Source organism: Myotis daubentonii, chromosome 3, assembly GCF_963259705.1.
Source record: "Myotis daubentonii chromosome 3, mMyoDau2.1, whole genome shotgun sequence".
Lineage (NCBI taxonomy): Eukaryota > Metazoa > Chordata > Mammalia > Chiroptera > Vespertilionidae > Myotis > Myotis daubentonii.
The window spans coordinates 29,309,846-29,325,553 of record NC_081842.1 but is presented as its reverse complement, the minus strand read 5'-3'; the positions used below and the strand labels follow the sequence as shown (position 1 = coordinate 29,325,553).

Sequence of the window (15,708 nt, the reverse complement as noted above, 5' to 3'; positions counted from 1 at the left end):
ATAAGAAGCCAGAAGGTAACCCCTCTTTGAGCAGGTAGCGTAAGTTTACTAAGGAATAAAAAGGGGGTCTGAACTTTTGGCTGAAGGCTTCAAATCCCTTGTTATGTTTACTCTGACACGCTGTCCCTGTTGGGCAGGAATTTTCTCTATAAGACCGTGTGTGTGTGAGAGAGAGAGAGACAAAGAGAGAGAGAGAGAGACAGAGAGAGAGAGAGAGCGCTATCTCAGTTTTAGATGACTTCCTTACTGTTTAATATTTAGATGACATCTAACTCCCTTTAACATATTGACTCTATTTAAGACAAACAATGCTACAATAATCTTTAAATATAACCTGCTATATAATTCATAACAATACAAACTTTTTTAACTAACAATGTTAAATAGGTAAAACATTCACAGAGTACAACATTCAAAAGGTATGAAAAGGCATGTAGATTCTCTTTCCCACACTCTCTCATTCCCTAGTCAGCCAATTTCTCTTTGGTATCTTCCAGAGATGTGTATGTATAGGCCATATATGTATTTACCCTTTTCTTACAGAAATAATAACATCATATACATTCTATACATACTCATTTGCAACCTCATTTCTTCAATTAGCAATGTATCTTAGAAACTATTTCTTATCATTACATAAGGAGCTTCCTCATTTTTTTAAAAATTAGCTTTACAGCATTTCACTGTATGGGAATGCCATAATTTACCTATTTAGTCTCCCACCATGGGGAATTTAGATTATAGCAATCTTTTGCTCTTACAAATAATGATGCCATGAGTAACTTCAGAAATGCATCCTTTCACAGGTGTGCAATTATCTCTGCAGGATAAATTCCTAGGAATTAAATTGCTAGGCCAAAAGACACAAGTACTTGTAATTTTGATAAACATTGCCAAACTGCCCTCCATAGAGGTTATATCATTAAAGCCCGTAGGTATTTGAAAGATCTACACAAGTGAAATTGAAATGCTGCTAAGGAATATACACACAAAGAAACTAGAACAGTTCATCTCCTATGTAGCATTTTTCCTGAAATAAGGGCAGATAAACATGTTAAAGAACACCATGGGAGTGCAATCAGCACAGTCCAGATGGTGGGAAACTCCACAAGACAACCGATTCCGTTTCGACAAATAAAATGGAGAAATAAAAGGCAATGAGAGTCAGGAAGGCAGGGAGACAGATGGCTTCAAAGAGACGAGAGACATATCAACACATTGAAATGCTTGTATTTTATTTGGACAATGGTTGAAACTAACAAACTGTATAAACCATTTATGTAATTATAAGACAATTGGAGGAGAAGAGTAGAATAAGTGGAAAATGGTACTTTATTCTTCGATAGAAATATTCAATATCACAAAGATACCAGTTCTGCCTATATTATTCTATACATTTAATGCAATGTCAATAAAAATAGCAACTTTAAAAAATATATACAAGCTCTTTTAAAAGTTATGTAGAAAAAATAAGAAGCAGGAATAGCAAGGAGAATTCTGGGGGTCGGGGCTAGTGATGAGATAGTAAAGTACATTAAAAACCTATAGTAATTGGAATAGGATGGTGAAAAACATAATTTGGTATATGATAAAATTTAGCATGTAAAATCAATAGGGTAAGAGACATATTATTCAGTGCCTATAAAGAGGATAATTACTTTGTGCTTTAAAACAAAATAAATTCCAGATGGATCAAACGTTAAACCTAAAAATGAAATTTTAAAATTCCAGGGAGAAATCATGAAAATTTTAAAACATATATTCATAGGTGTATGTGTGTGCGCTTCATATATACAAATTATGTGTGTGTATATATGCATATATAATATACATATATTGCATATATGTATATGCATTATTTATATAATTTTTATGTGTGTATTATATACATATATATATATATATAGTGTTGAAACAGAGAAGGCTTAAGTGTGACAAAGACAAAGAAACCATTAAAGAAAAGATTAATAAATATGCAAAATAAAAAAATCTTCACAGCAACAATCATATGAGCAAAGTCAAAAGGAAGTGAAAAACTGAAAAATGTTCAATTACAGACTAGAGGATAATTTTCCTTACTCTATATGGAATCTCTGTAACTAAATAAAACCAACAGAAACATTATAATTAGAAAAGGTTATGAATAGATAGTTCAGCACAAAGATTTTAAATAGCCATTAAACACACAAAACTGGTAATTATGAATTACAGTAAAATTATGCCAAGGTATGATTAGTCACTCATCAGATTGATAAAAGTAATATTAAGTCCTAAACTGTATCAGTATTAGAGAATGACCTCAAGGCCATTTGACTTGTAGGAAAAAAAATGGATGGGGCAAAAAAGCTGTAACCTCTTAGAAATTATAGAATACTAGAGGCCCAGTGCACAAAACTTGTGCACTGGTAGGGTCCCTCCAGCTGCTGGCTGCAGCCTCCCTCCCTTCCCCAGTGAGCCCTACCTCCCTGGTCTAACTCCCAGATGAACTCCCAGTCGAGGGGACAATTTGCATACTACGCTTTTATTATATAGGATGCCTGTAATCTCTATGATTCGTGCTATGTTCTATCTCACTTATGGAAAGGTCACAATATTAGATGACTTCTTTTATGCAGAATGCAACTGAAAAACTAGGGTAAGCAAAATCTTTAAGGTTTTTAAAGTCAAAATTAAAAATCCATAAAGATACACATTCTGTATTGAAACTTGTGTACTTAACTCAGAAGGGGATGCCCTGGTCCCTACTCCAGACTGTTCATTTTATTCCATATACAATCCTAATAGACATGCTTGCTTTGTTTTGTTTTCCCATTTTTAGCAATTAAAGGGGAAAACTTGGGAAAGGGGCTAATTGAGACAGGCACACTGACTTAAGGAAGAAACCACAAAAGATGTTCTCATAGCAGATGAAAACTATGCATATCTGACATAAGGCCTTACAGTCTAACACCACCTTCTATAGTCATTTCCTGTGAGGATCAGTGTCTCAGCACCTGGTGTTGGATATTAATGATGATGCCCTTGAAACATCTCAAAAATACTAACTTGCTCTTGTAGATTCTGGAGGGATGTATGTGATATATGCTAGAGAAACTACCATAAGCCATCTGAAACAAAATGCTGAAATACTTACCAGGATACATTGCAGATGTCTAGGAAATGCTGACACCGAAAACAAATTCCTCCTTGGAGGCAGCTAACTATATTAATGTAGCTTTCATTGAATTTATTGGGGTGACATTGGTTAATAAAATTATATAAGTTTCAGGTGTATAATTCTATAATACATCATCTGTATATTGTATTGTGTGTTTACCACCCTAAGCCAAGTTTCCTTCCATCACCATTCATCCCTGCTTCATCATCTACTACCTCTGCCCAACCTCCCCTTCCCCTCTGGTAATCACCATACTATTGTCTATGCCTATGAACTTATTTTAATTTTCTACCTAATCCCATCACCTTTTCATACAAGCCCATAACCCCCCTCCCCTCTGATAGCTTCTGCTCACTGTAACTATGAGTCTGTCTCTGTTTTGTCTGTTATTTTATTTTGTCCACTAAATTCCACACAGGAGTGAAATAATATGGTACTTGTCTCTGACTGGCTTATTTCACTCAGCATAATAATTCTCCAGGTTAATCCATATTGTCACAAACAGTAAGACTACTGTGGTTAAAAGACAAATAATAAATTGTCATTGGTGTGCTTTTGTTTTGAACATGCAAGCCAGATTTTCCAGCCTTCAGTAAGTCTGAATTGGGTAATATATAACTTACCTTATGACTACTGATTAAGAGATAGTTTTGTGGGTGTATGACCTTATCGCAAAACATGGCCACAAATCATATTTCAACATCATTTGCCTTGGCATAATGATGTTAACAGAGTGAGATTATGTTCATGCTTGAATCTGCAGGGCTTCGTGATGGCAGCGGTCAGCCCCATCTGCTGATGGCCCTTCTCAGTGTCTGTGGCAGGAAAGCTCTCTGTGGTCAATTTTCTTTTTGGTTGTAGTTCTCTCTGCTGTTCCTCAGTTTTTAGCCATGAAAATGGATGGCGTTTTTAAAGGCTCAAGTGTTTTTTGCAGTCAAGCTGCTAAGGCACAAAAAGTGTCTTCAGGGGGGTGAGTTATTTCAAGATAGAGAATCCCGGATGATTAGCTAGTGTGTGCATAGCCTCTAAGGATCATTAATATCATTAACGTGAGGCAAAAGCCCTAGACTGAATGGCTTCTGGGAGGGCATAATTTATTTCAGAATGACATGGCTTTACATGTTTTTATAACCTATTATTAAAAAGGAAGACAATAAAACGATTTCTCGAAATCCGCACTTCACAGTGTGTGGGCCTGGAGACTTCTGTATCAGAATTTCCTGGGAGACGGGGAACATGCAGGTTGGGGGTCACATTACCAACCTCTTGAATCAGAAATTCCAGACATGGGCCCCAGTTGCCCGTCTTAAGAAATATTTCAGGTGATTGTTAGATGCAATCAAATATGAACACCAAGTGGACAGGCTACTAATTAGGATACGCCTGTCAGTAAAACTGAGGTTAAAACAGGCAGTTATAGTTTGAGGCAAATGGGGACATAGAACTAAGTTCAAACAAGGCACTTGTCAAGTCAGCTCCTTTATTCCTTTACAATCGAGTGGCTGTGATGTTTACATTTGTTTCTAGGATTATTGTTTACTATCTACTTCCTCCCTAGACTGCCAGCCCCATGAGGGCAGGAACCACATCTGTCCCACTCTGGGCTCTGGGCCTCTCCTGTTGCTTGGCCTAAGACTGCTCTCCACGTCTGCGGAGGAAACGATTTAGGTGTTATCTGCACTTACAGATGAGCAAACTGACACTCAGAGAGGGTAGAGAGCCTCAGACCACACAGCTTATAGTGAGTGAGCAGAGTCGGACAGGGCCGGATCCAAAGCCCAGACCCCCAGCACCCTTTCCTTGTCATGGGCCATTTCACTTGTTTGCAGAGGAGACCTATCTCGTATTGCCTGTTAAACACTCAAAACCCCTGTGGTGGAGTTTATTTAGAAAATGAACTAATATGGTATTTTAGAATGTGATAAAGCCCTAGCAGGTTTTGCTCAGTGCATAGAGCATCGGCCTTCGGACCAAAGGGTCCTGGGTTCCATTCTGGTCAGGAGCTTATACCCTGGTTGCAGGTTCCCCGGTCCTGGTCAGGGTACATGCAGGAGGCAACCAATTGATGTGTCTCTCTCTCTCTCTTCCACTCTCCCTAAAAATAAATGGAGAAATATCCTTGGGTGAGGATTAAAAAAAAAGAATGTGATACATACATATCCTATAAAAAACACACACAACTCATCAAAAGGGGATAAGAGAATGAGGGGATGAGAGGATTATTACAACTTGAAATAAAAAGATTATGAAGGCTGCAGTACATAGGTGATTTCTGAACAAAGGTTTCAAGGAAGAAGCAAGCCACTGAAAACTGGGGTCAGAGGCCAGGGATTAGCAAGAACAAATGTCTAAGGAAGGAGTGTATCTGTTTAGTGCAAAGATCAGCAAGAATCCAACACAGAGGTAAAGGAGAGGGTGAGAAGGACAGCGGGTGAAAGCTTGATCAAACTGAGATGAGGAAGAACAAAAAGAGAGGATTTAGAAACTGAGCAAGACAATTCTTGAAGAACAGAGAAATCAGGAGTAGCCAAGAGAAGGGACTAACAGAGAGGTTTTTGTTTGCTTATTTGTTTCAGATAAGAGAGAGAGAAAAAAAAGATGCTTGCTTCCTAGGAATTCCATTCTAAGTAGTGATGGTGGTAACAGCCTCTAAAAATGGTAGCGAGAGTACAATAGAATTGGCCTTGAATCCCAGCATCCTTGAGGTCCCTTTTACTACTTCTCTGTAAATGTTCAGTGCCCATACACCAGGGAAAGGCCACTAACAGGCTGCTGTTTAAGAGTACATGTTCATTTCTTCACATTAGCTTTGCTTTGGGGATTGTTTTAGAATCTACGTAAGCTTCACTAGCAAGCTTAAATTAGTCTTGCTGCCTGTATACCTCTGTGCTTCAGCTGGCTGTCCTCATCATTTCCTCCGTGTGCTGCCATCAGTTGGATCTTACCAAAGTTCTAGTGATTCTGGTAGGAGAAGAGCCAGCCTCTGGCTGGATGACTAATGTCAAGAGAAGATGTGCCGCCTGACTTTGGAACTCTTAGCATCACATGCTGTTCTGGCACAAGGACAGCGGAAGACAACTGAGCAGAGAATACGTGTGGCCTCCAGCACTCACACTGTGTCCTGGATTGAACATAATGCCTCAGCTTAAATTCGTGAGCTGTCAACAGGAGATTCCTTAGTTCTGGTAGCGGTCCCGGTAGCGGTCCCAAATTGTGTGTGTGTGTGTGTGTGTGTGTGTGTGTGTGCGCGCGCGCTCTTAACTACTTTACAACTCTTAACCTACTGAAACTCTATGGATTATTTAAATGGAACAGCTCTCCTGAATTTATCTAATCTGGCCAAAGATTACATAGTTCAAAATATCTGTCTGTGTTTCCTTCATTGGTTTCACACATGTGTTCAGACTAGTCCTTGCGGGGCATCAGTTCAACATCATCGGGATTGAAGGCATTAACATTTAATTCATTCATCACAATTCTGCAAATAATTGTAGCCAACTTCAAGATGATTATTCTCTATGGGGTAGGTAGTCTTGGATCTTAAGCTTTGGAGTGCCACTGTTTGGTGGCATATAGAATATATACATCTGTAGTTGAACAAAAACCAACAAAACAGCTTCTCCCGATGCACAATTTTGCTTAAACAGAATCCTTTTCAACCCAGCCTAGATGGGAAGAAAACAGTGCTTCTTATGGTTTTCTCAGGTGTGATCTTTTGTTCTGAGCCTGACTGTAGACATTCGAATAATAGACTTTGGGGATCACTGGTTTTGTTATAATGTTTATCCATTGCAAGACTAGCCTCTGAGGTTCAACAGCTTTGAGACTTAAAAGATTCCAAATAACAAGCCAGAAGTTCAGTAATGGCAATTTCAGTGTATTAAACCCTTCACTGGCCCCAGGTTAAAACTTTATGGGCCTCTACTTTATGGATGAGAAATCTGCCCATGTTCTCTGTTAATAAAATTAAATTCCCAATTGTATCAATTTTCAAATGTATCATCAACTGTATTAGTATTAAAACTAGAAGCCATGTTAGCCTTACAGATTTGATTGATGTAATAGGGTGGAGGAGTGGTGAGTAATACCTTTATTATCTGACAAATATGTCTTTAAATAGTACGTTATCATTTAACCAAAATTACTCATTCTATATTAACCCTCTAAGAGGTGTATATTCTACTGATGTTCTAATTTCATAAAACATTAGAGTGATCTCTGTTGCATAAATGGTAGCTTTCAATGGTTATGAAATGTGCTTTGATACACTCAATAATGTCTTCTTCAAACTTATATTGCATTGATTACATCTGACAACCGCATATGGTGAAACTTAGTTATGATCCTTTCAATTAAATTATGGTTGGAAACCCACTTCTGGGGTGCACAGCTGTGATCCACTAAATTTCTCAGTGACATTCAGAGCATGAAATAATTTTGAGAGAATAAATTTGCAATACAAATGGGAGCAGAGGAGAAGCCTTTCAATCTGTATTCATTTATATTTCAAAATTCATTACTTGTACAGTTTACTTTCCAAGCTAATTCTAACCAAAGATGAGTAACACTGCTTTGGCAAGCGTATGTGCATAAGATATTTCCATATGTTTAAGCAGAAATACCAAATACAGAAGAATGCAGAGAAAAATACGTCTAAGGCAGGTTCTCCAGTGCCTGCTCTCAGCCTCGCTCAGCTTGCATCCTATTTCATGGAGAAAGGGGGATCCATCAAAAAATTTCCACAGCCTCCACTACCATAGGTCCCCATTTAAAAGCATCCGTACCCATATACTTTGCCTTTCTCCTTTTCCTATAGATGAGTTGCCTGCTTCTAGCTGAGGCCAGCCCCTACCTGTGCTCAGATCCTAGTCCTCTCCTTACAACATGGCTCCTTAATACCCTTCTCCCCTGAACCATCAATCCCCCTTTCTCCTGGGGCATCACTCCTAGGAAGTCACACCGATACTTCTGCTTCTCTTTCAAATCTCACCTCATTGAAAAGATCCCCCCAAAAGTCATTTCTATTTTTGTATGAATGGTGCTCAGTGCATGTCTTGCTTAGAAGATTCTAAACAAACGTTTGTCACATAAAAAAATGACAGAGAAATAGCTACATTTATGGAATATAAATGAAAACTGGATTAAGAATAAGAAGACTTGAATTTGAGTGCCAACTCCACCACTCACTAAGCAGCAAATCTTTTACTCTTGCAGGAATTGTCTTTCCCAAGTCTATAGAATGGGAATAATAATGCCTTCTCCAACTTCCTTGTAAAGTAGTTATGAGAATGCAGGAGCCATAGTGAGGACAAGGGAATCTAACAGAACACCTGGCTCTGTAATGGGCGGCCTTGGGCAAATCACTGGCTGGCATCTGTTTCCTGTGTCAAGTGTGGATCATGAAACATCCCTATCTCTTCTTAGTCTTCTTTTATTGAGGGCTACTCAATTATCAGAAAGTGTTATGGCCTTTTATTTATTTAAAAATATTTAAACTTTTAATTCTGAAATAATTTTAGACTTACAAAGAGGTTGAAAACAGTACAAAAAGTTGCTATATACCTTTTACCTTGTTTCCCTAAATGTTAACATCTTAATTTTAACTGATGTAGAATTATAAAACTAAGAAATTAGCATTGATATAATACTATTAACTGATCTATAGACCTTATTAAAATTTTTCCAGTTATTCCATTAATCTCCCTTTCTGGGTTTGGATACTACCCAGGGTCCCACATTGCATTTAATTGTCATGTCTCCTTACTCTCCTGCACTTAAAAAAAAGTATCTATGCAGGTATCCTATTTCTCATACTTTTGTGGCCACTAATTTTAACAACCTTTGATTATTCTTATCTGCAACAATAAATGTGGTCTTTGCTAAGTAGTGTTTTTTCTACTTGTATCATTCTTTCTACATTCATCAGTTGGAATTCTACTTTATGGAAGAGCTATCACTTCTCTCTCATTTATTTATGTATTAAAATTATTTGTTTTTATGGGTATGAACTCATAAGTATTTATTTTATTCTATGAGTTATAGTCCATTGCTCTCATTACTTTATTTCTCAAATTGTCCTAGATTTGCTATGATCTTTTTAGATGGTTCAACTCACATAGATCAATATCTTGCTAAAAATAATTCACCCCAAGAAATGCCTGTTTGGATATACAGCATATGAGAAAAAGTTAAAATGTATCGCTGGAGAAGAAAAAGTGTCTGGGGTATCAAGCACACAGGATACCGGATCCAGACACCAGCAGCTCCAAATGAAGACAAAAGACCTACAAGGAGAGAGAAGCTCAGCGTACTGAATACCCCAGGCACTTATACTCTGGCTGGAGGTTTGGCCATCTGGCAATTGGCAAGAAAGGTGATTAGGGATATTTATATTCCTGGTTAATCTGAATATACAGAGACCAGCAAGAAGTATAATTATGAATTCAATAACTATATCTCATGGTGTGTGTGTGTGTGTGTGTGTGTGTGTGTGTGAGAGAGAGAGAGAGAGAGAGAGAGAGAGAGAGAGAGAGAGAGAGAGAGATCATTAGATTTTTAGGCTACTTTAATGAGAGAGAACTTTTGAAAACACAGAGAATCAATTTTGTGTGTGATATGTATAACACAAATCCCTGTGCAACAGACAGATGATCATGTTTGTTCATAAAAGCACTTGTGAATTCATCACACAGGCTCATACTTTGAATAATATTCCCTAGCACTGTGCAAATACCATGGATGTGAGCAACAATTAAACACTGATCTTGCAGCATGGTAGAACTGAGTTCTTTTCACAAAGCTGCACTGTTGCAGGTGGTCTCAGAAAAAACTCTGGGCTTCATCAGTAAAATGGAAGGGTGGTCTTTGATCTTTCCAGCACTAAAGTCATTGAATACTGTGATTCACTAACTAGATTATTTAACAAATTGCCGTTTAATGTGTCTTTCTCTCAAAACATCCTAATTAGCAATAGATGCACTTTTCTCTTTAACAAATCCTTTGTAGCTGCTTAAATACTAAATCTCACAGAACTGATTCCCTACAGGTCGAAAACCTCATTTACAGTCACCAACTCTATTTTTCACACAGTGGCTTAGACTTGTGACATAATGAAGAGTGAGCTGAGACTCAGAATACATTATTATTGTTATTTTTATCTTATATCTCCTCAGGGAAACATAGCACTACTGAGTGTCTATTATATCCTATGGAGAACTTCAATCTTAGGTACTGGTTTTGGTCCCATAAGCTCTCTTTGAAATGATCTATAGCAATGCATTATTATTTAAATCGGAGGCAGACAGTTGGTCGCATATTACACTTAGTTTTTTGGGGGTCTTCTTTTGGCTAATCGAAATCAAAATAATTGTAGTGGTGGACTAGAAATTGCTTTTGATGACCATATTAATGACAAGGGGAATATCTACATCTTCTAAATTAAGAAGGATGCCTAAGTGATGGACAGAGAGACTTGTTTGAAAGTTTGAGAAAATAATGTCAGAAAATCAGCAACACCTACTTTGTTTTACTAGTTAATAATATAGGCTTTAGGTTTATTAAACTAAAACTTAACTATTTCATTAGTACTAGAATCTGAGATTACAGAGAAAAGTGAAACACAGATGAAAACCAAGATATTAAAAGAGATGCTTTATGCCATAATATCAAATTCACATTTTATATTTACTGCAATTTCAAGTGTGAGCAGTCAGGTTCTAGCACTAACGAAAGACTTCTTATAGCTAGCTACCTTTCCTAAGCCCTTAACCTAAAATAACAGATCTTTTTACAAAGCATAGCTCTACCACAATGGGCTTGTTTGAAGGAGTCTAAGACTATCATGTCATCTTTTATTAAAACAAGAACTGATTTTCATTTGTAAATCGATTTTAAAATATAGATTCTTAATTAGAAATTGCTTCCAAAGTAGCATCCTGAAATATATCTTGATTAAAATGTATACCTTTTCCCCTACAGATAAACCCATGTAGATGTGCAGTTACATGTGTAATGCTTATGGTGAGAGGTAAGACCCAGTAACCTATTGGGAGAGTTAAAAGGCTAAAGTAAAAGTGAGGGAAGAATTGAATTTCGTTAAATGAATATGTTTTGGAAATACCAGTTCAGACAACAGAATGGCTCACTGAGCTGCCTGGGGCTGCAGGGAAGAGTCAGCAAAGATGTTTGTGAGCAGCAGGAAAGGATGAAAACAATTCAGGGTGACCAACTAGGTGGTCAGTGCTGATGGGAATCGAGGCAGCAAGCAGCTACTGGGGCTGCAGAGGAGAGGGACCAGGCCAGTTTAAGCCTGGACTCTATGATGGGGCTGCAGAGCAGCAATGAAAGGCTGAGCAATCCTGCAGTGGAGGAACACTAAGGAATTTAGCTGATTGAATCTGGGAGTTCGTTGTAACTAAACAAATAACGAGGGTGTGTGTAATTAACTTCCCTTCTTGAATATAGCTTTATCACAAGTAGTTTCACTTCTAACGTTACTCTGGTGAGTGGCATTCCCAGTGTGTCCCAAATTTGTGTAAATTCAGATTTTGCACTGTGGATTTCCTTAAGTCCAGGTTATAAACCTAATGTTATTCTATGTTGACATTTAAAATATTCAAATTTGAACAGCCTCCATATAGTGCAGAAGGTAGAGTTTCATGCTAGAAACTTATGAAAACATATGCCCCATAGAAACAGGGCACTCAAAATTGCTTAAATATTTCAATTGCATAAATGATCCAAATGCTTGCAAACATTTTACAATTATAGACCAGTAGAGGGCTTTAAGAGGCACTTTCATCTATTCCAATTGCTGAATTTGTGTCTCTGTAGCCCAAGGTCTGGCTGTAATGTGTGGTTCTATTGGTTGATGGATTCTCACTTCACGTATTTCTGGGATTTGTGGACATCCTGTGGTGATTCTAACCCTCATCCCTTTCTCCCTTCTGGATTTCATGCCTAATTAACTGATATAAAAATGATTGCAGAGCTCACAAATTCTTAAACTGAGATAAAACAAAGGTAAATGTGGCATAACTGAGTCTTTTCCAACCTCAGTTATTAGGAGTATAAATATTTCCCTTGCCGAAACCGGTTTGGCTCAGTGGATAGAGCGTCGGCTTGCGGACTGAGAGGTCCCAGGTTCGATTCCGGTCAAAGGGCATGTACCTGGGTTGCGGGCACATCCCCAGTAGGAGATGTGCAGGAGGCAGCTGATCGATGTTTCTCTCTCATCGATGTTTCTAACTCTCTATCTCTCTCCCTTCCTCTCTGTAAAATATCAATAAAAATATATTTAAAATAAATAAATAAATAAATAAATAAATAAATAAATAAATAAATAAATATTTCCCTCGTAAAAAGAGCTTGAAGTAAGGTTAATACATGATTTTGGAGAGTAAGAAATCTACTCCCCTTTCCTTCCTTAAAAAAATGCACTAGTAACTGCATTTAAAATTAAATCCAAAGTAATATACCTAGAGGTACATTCTACAAGCACATTATGATATTTTTTACCAACAGAAAGACAGTAGCATCACTATATCATCATTGCAGTTTCATAGATATACTTTTACCTAACAACAGTGACAGTCCCGATAGACATCCAACAGCATTTTTCAGTTATTATACCAAGTGACAATGGTTCTAGGCAAGATTTAGACAATCTTTGCCTCAGCACACATCCTATATAATAAAACCCTAATATGCAAATTGAACGGCAAGAATGACCAGTTGCTATGATGTGCACTGACCACCAGGGGGCAGACGCTCAATGCAGGAGCTGCCCCCTGGTGGTCAGTGCACTCCCACAGGAGGAGCACTGCTCAGCCAGAAGCCGGGCTCATGGCTGGTTGAGTGCAGCGGCGTTAGCAAGAGCCTCTCCTGCCTCCGCTGCAGGCAGGTGGTAAGAAGCGAGTGGTCCCGGACTGCGAGAGACCCGGACTGCGAGAGACCCGGACTGCGAGAGGGATGTCTGACTGCTGACTTAGGCCCAATCCCCAGGGGTAGCGGGCCTAAGCTGGCAGGTGGATGCCCCCTAAGGGGTCCTGGACTGCGAGGGGGGGAGGCCGGGCTGAGGGACCACCCCACCCCCCCAACTGCACGAATTTCATGCACCGGGCCTCTAGTGAGGAATATATTTAAAAAGAGCCACGCCGAAACCGGTTTGGCTCAGTGGATAGAGCGTTGGCCTGTGGACTGAAGGGTCCCAGGTTCGATTCTGGTCAAGGGTATGTACCTGGGTTGCGGGCACATCCCCAGTAGGAGATGTGCAGGAGGCAGCTGATTGATGTTTCTCTCTCATTGATGTTTCTGACTCTCTATCTCTCTCCCTTCCTCTCTGTAAAAAATCAATAAAATATATTTTAAAAAAAAAGAGCCACTCTGGAGATCCCTATTGCTGGAGAAAGAGAAAAGTGTCCTGGATCCTTTCAGGACTCTTGGTCTTTTCGGTGCAGCACAAATCAAGTGAGGGAAGAGGGAGAAAAATCCCCTGAATCTCTACAGGATTCATTTATTCAAAAAGGAAATAAGAGAAAAATACTCAACACGCAAAAGTCTTGTGAAGAAAATGAAGGAAAACTACAGAACATGCCTAAGGCTGAGGAAGACTGCCCTTCTGAATCTGAACCCCTGAAGAAGGTGTAAACCCAAAGCAGAAGGAAACTCAAGAAGCAGGCTGACCCAACCTGACCAGGGATTTAAAGAGGACGCTCCCTTAGGCAGTTGGACCCTGAAGAAATGCTAAGAGGAGTAGATGTGTTGGAAAGGCTTTGAGAAGAAATAAGAAGGGTCAGAAACAAGTTTGTGATGATGCATTCGAAGCAAAGACATTCACGCAGCCATCCTTACCTGCTTTAGGCTTTGAATTATTTTTTTTTTTTTTGTCTGATGGTGAAATCTGGCCTTGCTTTCTTTCTGCTAGCATTTTCTGATGTATCTTTTACATTTGATGGGATGTTGTTTTAGGCAGTTTCTCTGTTACCAGCTTCTTACTGAATTTTTGTATTTTGACCCATTCTCCAGGTCTATTTTTCAATTGGGAAGTTTCCCACATATGCATGAAAATATGTTCATTCCATAGTGTAAAGTAAAACATCACAAAGTTACAAAGCAGCATATTTAGTATCAGCTCACATATGCAGGATAAATCCCAAATTGAGTATGTACGTGTGTGTGTATGCATACATTCATACATAAAAATCTCAGTTGTGCTTATTTCTGTGTGGTGTGAATTTTCCTTTTGCTTGGATGTATTTTTTAATGAACACATGCAACAGACAGAATTACATATTTTTAATAAGTAAGAATCAAACAATTTGCAACCAGTTTATAAGGGCAACGGAACGCCTAAACTCTTGGTGAAATAAATTTTAAAAAGTAAACCTCAAATCACCTCAGCCAGGGGAATAAAACTGACAATTATTACAGATTAAAAAAAAAAATAGCCCCTCTAATTGGCAGTGGAGGTTAGGAACAAGTTTAGATAGTTTGCAAATAGCTGCAGAGGTTATCCTAATGCAGCCACCTCAGTGGACATCCCCTCCCCCGCCCACCCCCATTATCAATCTTCTTGGGGGCCCCAGGGCTTTTTGAGAATCACTGGTGCAAAAAAAAAAATCAATAGTGTTTCTGGCATTTATTGAGTACCTGCTATGTACTAAGCACTTTCAATGATTTATTTCATTAAACCTCTCAGTGTCAGGAGAAAGGAACTTCACAAAAGAGGAAACAGAAGTTCTTTCACTCAACAAATACTGTATTTATTAAGCATCTACTATTTTCTTTCCAGGCACTTTTCTAGGCTTGGTGATACAGCTGTGAACAAAACAAAGAATCTGCTTTCAAAAGTTTACAATCTAAGGCAGTGGTTCTCAACCTTCCTAATACTACGACCCTTTAATACAGTTCCTCATGTTGTGGTGACCCCCAATTTCATTGTTACAAATCGAACATAATGAAAGCATAGTGATTAATCACAAAAACAATATGTAATTATATATGTGTTTTCCGATGGTCTTAGGCGATCCCTGTGAAAGGGTCATTTGACCCCCAAAGGGGTCGCGACCCACAGGTTGAGAACCGCTGATAAGGGCTCAGAAAAGTGAACTCATCCAAAATGCAGACAACATTTGAGACCAGCCTGTGTTCCATGTTCTATATGCCCACTTTCAGAGACTCCTCATCATCACATCCTTTTCTGAACAATCTGGTTTTCCTCAAACCCCAACATCCACGATAGACTGCTGTTCACTTTAAGCAGATGGCATCCAGTAGGTACTGGGCCCTGGACACAGTGAGGAGCACAGCAGACAGGAGCCCTGCCTATGGAGCTTAATCAATCCATAAACACACAGGAGTATTTAATTGCAAACTGTGTTAATGCAATGAAGAAAACATGCTCACACATTATGTGAGGGAATAATGAGAAAGAATTACAGGGGCCTACTTTAGACTGGGGGGGAGACCACGGAAGGCCTCTTTGAGCATGCCATTTATGCTGAGAAGCTAAAGGATAAGGGAGTTAGGAGGGAAGCAGTATTCCAGACACA

The 15,708-nt window shown here is 38.7% G+C and overlaps 1 protein-coding gene and 1 pseudogene across 2 annotated transcripts in view; one reads left to right on the top strand and one right to left on the bottom strand.

Moving 5' to 3' along the window:
- Positions 1-15,708, bottom strand: part of SERPINI1 (serpin family I member 1) — an 81,718-nt gene that overhangs the window by 44,527 nt on the left and 21,483 nt on the right. The window lies entirely within an intron of this gene.
- Positions 9,351-14,017, top strand: LOC132229571 (transcription elongation factor A protein-like 8; annotated as a pseudogene).